Here is a 9,987-nt window from a genome sequence, read left to right as displayed (position 1 = left end):
TGGGTGGCTGGGTAGGTGGCTGGTTGGGTGGGTGGCTGGGTAGGTGGCTGGTTGGGTGGGTGGATGGCTGGGTAGGTGGGTGGGTGGCTGGGTAGGTGGCTGGTTGGGTGGGTGGCTGGCTGGGTAAGTGGGTGGGTGAGTGAGTGGGTGACTGGGTAGGTGGCTGGCAGTCTGAGAGCCACAGCCTTCTTCCCCAGCTCTGAACATCCTTCCCCAGAGACCGCCCACTTCTGCCTGGTGCACTTCTAGCAGTCCATCCTGCCAGCTCCCAACAGCCCACGACGGCTAGGAGGAAGAAGTGGCTTGTTTCTTCCTGTGTCCTCCATTGTTACACCAACCCTGCCAGAGAAACAGGCCGATAGTTGGGCCTAGCAAAGGTAACCGAGAAGGTGGGGTCTCACCTGGAAGGGCTTCACCTGGAAACCTCTGTGTTAGGGTCTAGGCCAGACCCCAAGGCTGCAAGCCAAAACAGCCAATTGGTGGTGGGTGGCAAAGATCCACCTGAGAAGAGAGAGGGTCCTGGCCAAGTCTGTCAAGGAAGCCTATGACTGACTTTGCTCACTCTTGTATAGTTCCTCTGACCTTGACCATTCCAAGTGCAGGTGCTTCGTTGGGTCTGTTCTTTATTCTGATACAAATTTTCTTTCACCCCAAATCCTATGCCAGGCCCTGTGCTGACAGCTAACCACACAAGCTGAGGAAAACCCAATGCTGTCCCCAAGCAGCTCACCAAGGAGATGCCAAACTCAAGCCTTCGTGGAATGGCAGAGCAGATGTGACTCCAGCTGCTTGACAGAGGGTCCACTCAAGACCCCACTGTGATCCTCCAATGTCCTGGCATAGCCAGCCAAGGTTCTGCTTTTCACTCTAAGCTTCTGAGGCGCTCTGAGAAGGCCGTCCTCACAGGGGAAGCTTGAAGGGGGGCCAGCCCTGAGATGCAGAGACGAAGGAGCCATCCTTGCTACACTCCAAACCTCAAAGTTGCACCTCCCTCCCTCTCCACCACAGATGGAGCTACGATGACTCCCAGTTTACAGAAGAGGAAACTGAAGCTAACCAGGGTACAAAAGAGGATGTCTGAAACATCACAGTAATTTTACCTTTCCCAAATGATGACAAGAGCTGCACCTCAAGAAGTCTAGGATCCTAGTCTGTCCTGGTGTGTGGTGGGGGCTCTGGAATCCAGGGAAGGGTCAGCCGGAGAAGACAGTCTGGTCCCTTTGTTTCAGTAGACTCTCTTCCCAGGAGCAAGGACCAAGAAGTGTCGGCCACTCTCCAGACAGAGATGCCCATTACCGCCAGCACCCCTGACAGCTCACAGTATCCGGGAACAAAAGTGGGTCATGCCAAGTCCTGGGGGCATAATGAGAGTCCCGGAAGCCAGCTTTCTCCTGCATGACCTGGGGCTGCAACAGATATGGAAACAGGACTGGGAGGGATGAGGCACAGCCTCAGAGCTCCCTCGGGCTGGCAGAGGGAGCAGTGTGGGGAAGATGCAAGCTGCAAAGCCCGCCGTGGAACCCTGTGGGCGCCACCTAATGGCAAGGAGCCAAGCAAAGAGCAGATGCCACCAAGTGGGCTGAGCAGCACCTGGCTCAGGGGATAGGGCAGGTCGCCCAACCTCTCTGGGCCTTTTGTTTCTACCTGCAGAGTGGCATCAGAGCAGAGCCTGCCTCCAGGGTACAGCAGGCTTGGGGACAATAAGGGATGAGGATGTCATGCCCAGAACAGGTTCCCTTGAGGGAAGAGGACCTCAAGGGACGAATGCAGCGGCCCCATCAGGGGAGGTGCGGTGCACTGTCTCACTGCCTATCATTTTCTAGGGTGCGTTCAGTGCCCTTGTTGTACCTTCTAGACCCTTCTAAAGCTGCAACCCTCTCATACAGTTCTGCAAGTTATGCTGAAGCCCCAACCATAGAATTCTTTTTGTTGCTCCTTCATAACTGTTATTTTGCTACTGTTAAGAATCATAATGTAAATACTTGTGTTTTCTGACGATCCTAGGAGACCCCTGTGAAAGAGTGGTCTAAAGGTGTCATGACAACCATAAATTCAGGCTCTTGTCAAACCTGTCACACTTCCACTCAGGACTCCTCCTTCGGCCAGGTGTTGGTGGCACATGCCTTTCATCCCATCACTCAGGAGGCAGAGGCAGTTGAAGCCAGTCCGGTCTATAAAGCAAATTTCAGGACAGCTAGGGCTACACAGAGAAATCCTATCTCAAACCCTGCACCCTTCCCCCATAAAAGAAACCTTCCTTCTCCCATCATGCTTTCAGCTGCCCCAGCCCACTTTTGGGGGGTATGGCTTGTGACAAGCCTCCATTCTGCCCTCTTTGGCCCTAACTCTATCCTCCCCAACATCCTATGTATCTCAACATCAGTACCCTCGTCCTCCATGGTCACCAATATCTCCATTTGGTTGTTCAGGTTGTAAGTTCTGTGTGGGTTCCCACTGCATTTAAGTTAAAATGCATTAAAAAAACAAACAAAGGTGGGGGGACAACAGAGCACTCAACTCAGGGTGCCATGCCAGTGTCTCAGCTCTCCCCTGTGGTCACTCTGCCACTCCAGCCTGCCCAGGTGCTCCAGGACACCCCAGATAGGGGGATATAGGTGTCGCTGAGGTACAAGGAAAGGGTGTCAAGGCTGGGCCCACTCTGGGAGTTTCCTATGTCAGCAGCTCTGAGCCAAGGCTTTCAAGGAGATGAGTGGGCTTGGAAGCTGTGTCCAGGTGTGGGCAACAGGCAGTCTGGCACACTACCAGGCGGGTATCAGTATCTCATGACTGGACACCAAGAGTGCACAACGGATGGCTGACTAAGGGAGGCGATGATGTCACAGAGTACTGCCCCTGGCCCTGGGTACTGCCACCTCCAGAGACCTACTCCATGGAACCTGGCCTCGGGTAGGTGACTCCCCCCTCCCCCCGCCAAGAGCCTCTCTCAGAAGGTGAAGCTTCTGTCTACACCAGGGAAGGAGTAGGTGAATCCGTGGAAATAGTCCCTCTCTGACTAGGAGAGAAAAGCCCAGAGCTCCGGCCACTGCCCTGTACCAGAGGCAAGGGGGCATGAGGGTGCCCACAGAAGGTGTGCGGGGCTATTCCTGTCACATGCCCACTGAGGGCGGTTCCCTACGGAGCTTACCCCAGCATGTACACATCACCCACACCACGTGGTGAGGTACATGAAGCACACATTACAGCCCCAAACCAGAGGGTGTGGCAAGCCAAGGCCACAGAGCGACATTGGAGTCTGGCTCCCGAGCAAGTGCTCTCCCAAAGCCGCCAAGCTTGGAGCAGTTCCAGCGTTCTGGAGCCCCAGCTCGAGTGGAATAGGGGTGGGGCGCCGCAGTCCCCTGGCTGAGACTGTCCCTGGGAGTCCCACTGTGCTCCTCTTATATCCCAGTCCCTGGGGAGCAGAACTCGCCTGCCTCCATAGAGGCCACTTTTCTGTCACAGACCTGAGGACCTCCATGTGTGAGGCAGGAAGGCAGGTTCATCTATCATCGTCTCAGCTCTTCCCAGTGGCCCATTGCCCAAGCCACGTCTCCTCAGTGAAAGCGCCTACTACATCGGTCTGAGTGGCTCTGAGTCCTCTGGTACCATGCTGGGCTCCTTGTAAAGGGTGACTGGCATTTCCTCAGACTCCTCTCTCCTTCTCTAACATAGTGAGGGCTGGAGATAGATGAACCCTGGGGGAGGGGAGCCTTCCCTCTTTTTAATGTGGGACCTTTGATTTAGAGTCAACATGAAGAAGTTTTGCCTAGTCATCACTGTCCAGTGATGGCATCAGAGCATGTCTGGGTGCAAGTGCCCTGCCATTGAGGGTATGCCCAGACAGGAGACACACAGCTGGACGGCATCAGGCCTCCCTTCCCACCTGGCAGTCTTTCAATCTCTGACATTACTGCCCCGGGCCTTGCTTCAAGTTAGCTCACCCACCCGGACAAGACTACGTAGGTCCCTGGTTCGCCCTCAAAGAAAAGGGGCTGCCAGTATGTGGGAGGCTCCAGTGCCCTCTTGCAGGATGGGCTGATAGTGGGGAGGAAGGGAAAAACAGGACAGACCATAGCATAAGGACAAAGGCCTTTCTCAAGGGTCTGAGATCTGCAGGTCACCCCCAGGTGAGTGAGGGCCCACTCCAGGGCCCACTCAGGAGCCATTACTGGGTCCACATGGGAACCTGAGCGGCTCTGGCCTCAGACAGGGCCAGGCTGTCGGGTGGGAAGAGCCCAGGCCATGTCTGAGCTTGCTAGAGAGCAAGGTGACTGCTGAAGATGTGTAGCTCTACGCAGCTCATTAAGCCCACGGAGCTTAAAAATAGGGAAGCGCACAGGCAGAGGGGGCGGGGAGCACTGCGGCTCAGGTTCATACTGCAGAGGGGCAAGAACAGCATGCGAGGGGCCTCTGCCAAGCCAGGCAATTGTGAAGAAAGCCACTTGGTCAGCACCAAGCCCCCTGGGTAAGCCTGTCATGCAAGATGCTAGAGTTTCACTCCCCTCCCAACAGAAGCCTGCAGCCCTGAAGCCAAGTGTGGTGAGAATGAATACTGGGGGAGGCAGAGACAAGAGGATCATGAGTTTGAGGCCAGTCTGGGCTAGGCAGTGAGACACTAGCTCTAAAACCCAAGCCTGCTGTGATAGTGAACCCCTGTTATCCCAGAGCTTGAGAGGCGGAGGCAGGAAAATCAGAAGTTCAAAGCTAGCCTCAGCTATAAAGAGTTGGAGTTCAATCTAGGCTATAGGAGACCCTGTCTCAAACAAACCAAACAGAACAGCAAACAAACAAACAAACAAACAGAAAAGAACAACAATAAAAACTGAGGGAGAAGTCAGGCATGGTGGTGCACATCTGTATTCCCAGCACTCGGGAGGCAGAAGCAGACAGATCTCTGTGAGTTCAAGGCCAGCCTGGTCCACAAAACGAGTCCAAGACAGCCAAGGCTACACAGAGACACCCTGTCTCAAAAATAAACAAACAAACAAAAACACAACAACAACTGAGGTAGAGGGAGAGAGTGACTATGGCTCAGAAGACAGCACTGCCAGTCCAGTGGGACCACAGCTTTGCTCAAGGTTAAGGAGACAAGAGCTCTAAGCTGAATGCAGAGCACAGCTGCCCAGACATGGCAGGCACCTTGGATCTTCCAGTCATATCCCTTAGAAGCCCTCAACACCACCCCTCTCAGCCTGGTACCCCAGGCATCAGGACTAGACGGCTTTCACTCAAATCCTCCCCCTTTCTTCCTTCCAGTGGGGTGACATTGGAGAGATCCCTTCTCTGCCCTCAGCTTGTTTCCTCAGCCGTAAAATAGAGCTGTTGCATGCTCTGGGGGCTAACTGCAGCACCCTGCATGTCCCCATGAAACACAGGTGGAGAGCTGACTGGCAGGTGTGTAGACTAAAGAGAACATGCAGAGGACATGCGTGTCCCGGCTGGGAACTGCAATGTTGGCTGTGGCTGCCTTGCTTGATGGCGCAGAATGCAATTCATGGCTTCACTGGAGAAGGGTTTGAAGAAGTGCTCTGGGGATCAGCGGCTGCAGTGGCCACTGGCTCAGTATTGAGCCACACCACGATCAGCCAACACATGCTGGGCACCTGGTGACAATCAGCACCATCCCTCTGGCGAATACACACCAGAAGCTGGGCCAGCCTCAGGGGTATGGGTGGGCAGAAGGGACCCCAAGCGAATATTAGGCCACAGAAGGTTCCTGCCTACAGCAAGACCGTGACGGAAGGGAGGCTGTGGTAGGTTCTGACCTCCCCCACCTGGCCCCACTCGTGTGACACTATTGTGCTGCTGAGAGACATCAGGACCCAGGTTGCTGGGAGCGTGGGGCTTACACAGGGCATGAAAATGGGAAGGGTTATTCTAGCTGTTACTGAACAATAGGGAAACCAAAGCCCACAGATGGAAACTCTCTTCCCTTCCAGGCCAGGCACTAAGGGAGGCAGGGCTAGACACCATGACACTACCGGCCTGGCAGGGGCCAGCTGTGCTCTCCCACTCTGCCTCACTGTGCCCACAGAGTATGGCAAGTGTGACCTGAAAGTCCAGCGACCAAATCCTGGCTCTGTTAACTAAAGGTCTTGCAAATGATGCCTCAGTTTCCTCACTTGGGAAAATGGAGATAACAACAGTGTCTCCATGAGTACTCAGAATAGGGCCTTAGGATATAAACATGCCACTTAAGAATAAAGCCTTTGAACTGGAGCGGTAGCTCAGTGGTGTGGAGTGCTTGCTGATCTTGCAGAGGACACAGATTTGGCTTCCAATATCCAGATCAGTCAGCTTACAACTACCTGTCACCCCAGCTACAGGGGTCTGTGACCTCCACAGGTATCACATCTGTGTAAACACACAAACACACACACACACATAAAATAAACCTCAGCCAGGTGTGCTGACACAAGCTTTTAACTCCAGCATGTGGGAGGGCAGAGGTGAGTAGATGTATATAAGTTTGAGGCCATCCTGTCTACATAGCTCAAAAGAAACCAATCAAACCTCTGGGCCAATGGCATGCTTCAGCAGGTAAAGGTTCCTGCTACCAAGTCCAATGACTCAAGTTTGATTCCCAGAACCCCGTGGTGGAAGAAGTGACTCCGGTAAGTTGTTCTTTGACCTCTACATGAGTGCTGTGACATGTGACTCCCAATAAAGAACTAAATAAATGTAATGAAAGATTCTAAAAAATAAACAATTGAACACAGCAATTCCAGTGCTAGGTACAGAGCCGAGAGGGATGAAACACCGTCCCGACAGCCTTGTCCCCAGTGCTCACAGCATCACAGATCCAGGAGCTGTGAACATCAGTCCAAATGCCTGTCAAGTGATGAGTGCACAAACGCAGGGCACGGCCATATCCGGATGCCATCCACAAGACAGCAAGGAAGCCCTGGCTCTGCCCAGCGCAGGGGCACTTCAGAGCACTGTCATACAGTGCATGGCTCGGTGGATGGAAAGATCCAGAAGAGGCAAAGTTATAGAGACAGAAAGCCAGTTGTTTGCTGGTTAAGGCCAGAACAATGGAAAGTAAGGGAATTGCAACATATCACACACTCCAGAGGCTGTGTGAAAAAAAAAGTTCTAAAATTGAGCATGGTGACAGGTGTGCATTTTAAGATGTGTAAGTTGTTTGGCATGTGAACAACAGCTCAATCTAGCTGTATTCTTTTTTAAGATTTATTTATTCACAGTGTATACAGTGCTTTGCCTGCGTGTTTGCCTGCACCCCAGAAGAGATCACCAGATCTCATTATAGATGGTTGTGAGCCACCAATGTGGTTGCTGGGAATTGAACTCAGGACCTCTGGAAGAGCAGCTGGTGCTCTTAACCTCTGAACCATCTCAAGCTGTATTTTTTTAAGAAGTGGGTATTTAGAAACTTCTGTAAGTAGTGCTAATTCCATTTTAGAATGAGGCTCAGAGGCTGGGTTGTGGCTCAATGGGTAGGCTGTTGTGCCCAGGACCTGGTTGGGCGCTATCCCCAGCACCATGTGAAACTAGGTATAACAGAGCATACATTAATCTCTGCACTCCAGAAGTGGGGATAGAAGGACAAATGCAAGGTTGTCCTTAGCTACCTGGTGAGTTCAAAGCCAGAGGAAATACATCAACCTTTTTTAAAAGATAAAAAAAAAAAGAAAAGAAAAAGAAAACAGAATAGAAAAAGACTCAAAGCAACTTGCCCAATGTGACATGCCCAAAGCTAGTAGATTCAGGACCTGACTTAGATTTTTTTTTTAAGTTTATTATATTCATTTATCTGTGTGGGCGTGTTCATACATGGGCACACACGCCACGGCGCATATGTGGAGGTCAGGAGACAACTTGCAGGAGCTGGTGAGGTGTTCCAGGAATTGAACTCAGGCTGTCAGGCATGGTAGCAGGCACCCTATCCTTTCAGGCAAAACCTCAAGTGTAGGGCTCTTCTCTGAAGTTTCCCTACGGCCAACATCAGATTCATGGGAGACCACACCTGCCCTTGAATGTCCTAGAAGAGTCAGGCATGGTAGCTCATGATCCCAATCCTGACACCAGAGAGTACTGGAGGATTACAGCAAGCCTGGGCACCAGAGTGAGCTCAAGCCTGGGCGCCAGAGTGAGCTCAATACCAGTCTAGCGCTCACGGAGAACTTGAGACCAACCTGGACTATACGGAGAGACACTGTGTATACATATGGTGGGGAGAACCTTTACTACCCCTACCAGAGATTCCACAAAGGACGTTCTACCTGCTGTCTAGTCTAAACACACCCTATTTACACAAGGATGGTATATAAGGAGACTGAAGATCAGGACCAAGGCCATAGAAGACAAGCACCAGAAGAGAGCCCACAGTCCTAGCCAATGTTGAAGCCTTGTCTAGTGAAGCTTGGAGAACAGGGCAGATGAAACACAGCTGACTCCAAGCCATGAGTTCATGACTGACTTTAGTGCCCCAACCTCATATTTGGGGCTCTTGGTAAGATGATATCTGAGGGTACGCTTGGGGTACGACTCTTGGGCATTTTCCCAGACCCTGAGCAGCACTGAAATAAGGCACGCCCCTCTTCAAGCCTGCCACTAACCCCACACGACCGGCTGGAGAGTTAAGGGGCAACGGGCTTTGGGTATGCATAGCCTGGTCATCCCACAGTCTTTGGCAGATGTTGAGGATCTATGAGAGGCCTGTGACGTAAGTGTCAATTTTATACTGTCAGCAAATCCTGTTGGCTACTTGTCCCACCTCAGGAAGAAGGAAGCAAAGGACAGGGCACCCACTCTCCAAACAGAAGAGATGCTGGGTGAGGTGTGGAATCAAGAGGCTGATTCTGGGCTCCCTGTTTTGTACTGATTGGCAGGAGGTGAAGGCCTGTCTCTGACATCCCAGGAAGGCTTCCCCTCATCCTGTCTAGAGCTCTCAGCCAGGACATCCTGGTTTGAAGGAAGACCCTCTGCTGTGCCCTTTGCTTGACCATCATGGCACAGCAAGATGGCAGTGCCTTGCCTTGGCACTTCAGAGTACAAAACCACCAGGCCATCTCCCTGGACAAATGAAGACCAGAAAACGAGTGACCAGATTCAGCCAAACCACCCAGAAGTCAAGCAGCCAGGCTGGGAGAGCAGCCCACTGGGTCTGGTCAGGGACCCGGCCAGGATGCCTGTGTGTGTCCAGAGAAGAGACAGGAAGAGATCATGCTGAGGAGCTGCCAGGCCTGCCAGCTCTACCAGACCATCATGCACTGCAGGGCACTGGGGGAGAGGCGGGAGACTGTAAGAGGGCACAGCTGAGATCCAAGTAAGCAGAGGGCAAAGGCTTGTCTACACTCACTCACGGGGGAAGGGCCGCCATACTCCAGAGCCTTCCTGCCAAATTCACTCCTGCCTCACCCACGCCTTCCAGCTCTAAACTTCTTTCTCTTCAACATCCTCCTTTCTATAGCGATCATGGAAGTGTTTTACTGCTTCATCTGCACAGTCTCTAATATCCCCCAGGATCTAGGTAAATATTAATACATTAAATCTTCATGGCAACCTTATGTGTTTCAAACTACTGTATTTCCACTTTTACATATAAGAAAACTGGAGTATTGAAATAAGTGAGTCAGCCGGGTGTGGTTGCACACGCCTGTAATCCCAGTACTCAGGGAGGCACAGGCAGGTGGACCTCTGTGAGTTCGAGGCTAGCCTGGTCTACAAAGTGAGTCCAGGACAACCAGAGCTACACAGAGGAACCCTGTCTCAAAAAACGAAGGGAAAAGAAATGTTAGTCAAAGTCACACACACACATATACAAACACACACATACTCGACAAAACACTGGAGAACCTGGAATTTGCACACAGACCATCTTCCCAAGCACCTGCCTAACTTGGAGATCGCTTGGGCCACTGGGTCCATTCATACCCAAGATGGCAAGGAATCCCATGGCTTCCAGGAGTCATGGGGGGGGAGGAAGGAAGGAAGGAAGGAAGGAAGGAAGGAAGGAAGGAAGGAAGG

General features: G+C 52.2%; 1 protein-coding gene and 1 long non-coding RNA gene across 3 annotated transcripts in view; one reads left to right on the top strand and one right to left on the bottom strand.

Moving 5' to 3' along the window:
• Window positions 1–1,930, top strand: part of LOC129669815 (uncharacterized) — a 2,424-nt gene extending 494 nt beyond the window's left edge. Inside the window, exons 2-3 of the long non-coding RNA XR_008719082.1 lie at window positions 218–377; window positions 667–1,930. This is a non-coding gene — a long non-coding RNA (uncharacterized LOC129669815). The remainder of the gene's footprint in view (window positions 1–217; window positions 378–666) is intronic.
• Syt2 (synaptotagmin 2) overlaps window positions 1–9,987 on the bottom strand; it is a 98,103-nt gene that overhangs the window by 27,012 nt on the left and 61,104 nt on the right. The window lies entirely within an intron of this gene.

Source organism: Psammomys obesus, unplaced genomic scaffold (genome assembly GCF_907164565.1).
Source record: "Psammomys obesus unplaced genomic scaffold, mPsaObe1.curated_primary_1811, whole genome shotgun sequence".
In the NCBI taxonomy this organism is placed as follows: Eukaryota; Metazoa; Chordata; class Mammalia; order Rodentia; family Muridae; genus Psammomys; species Psammomys obesus.
Note: the sequence above shows the minus strand (reverse complement) of the source record. Positions and strands in the feature narration are given on the sequence as shown.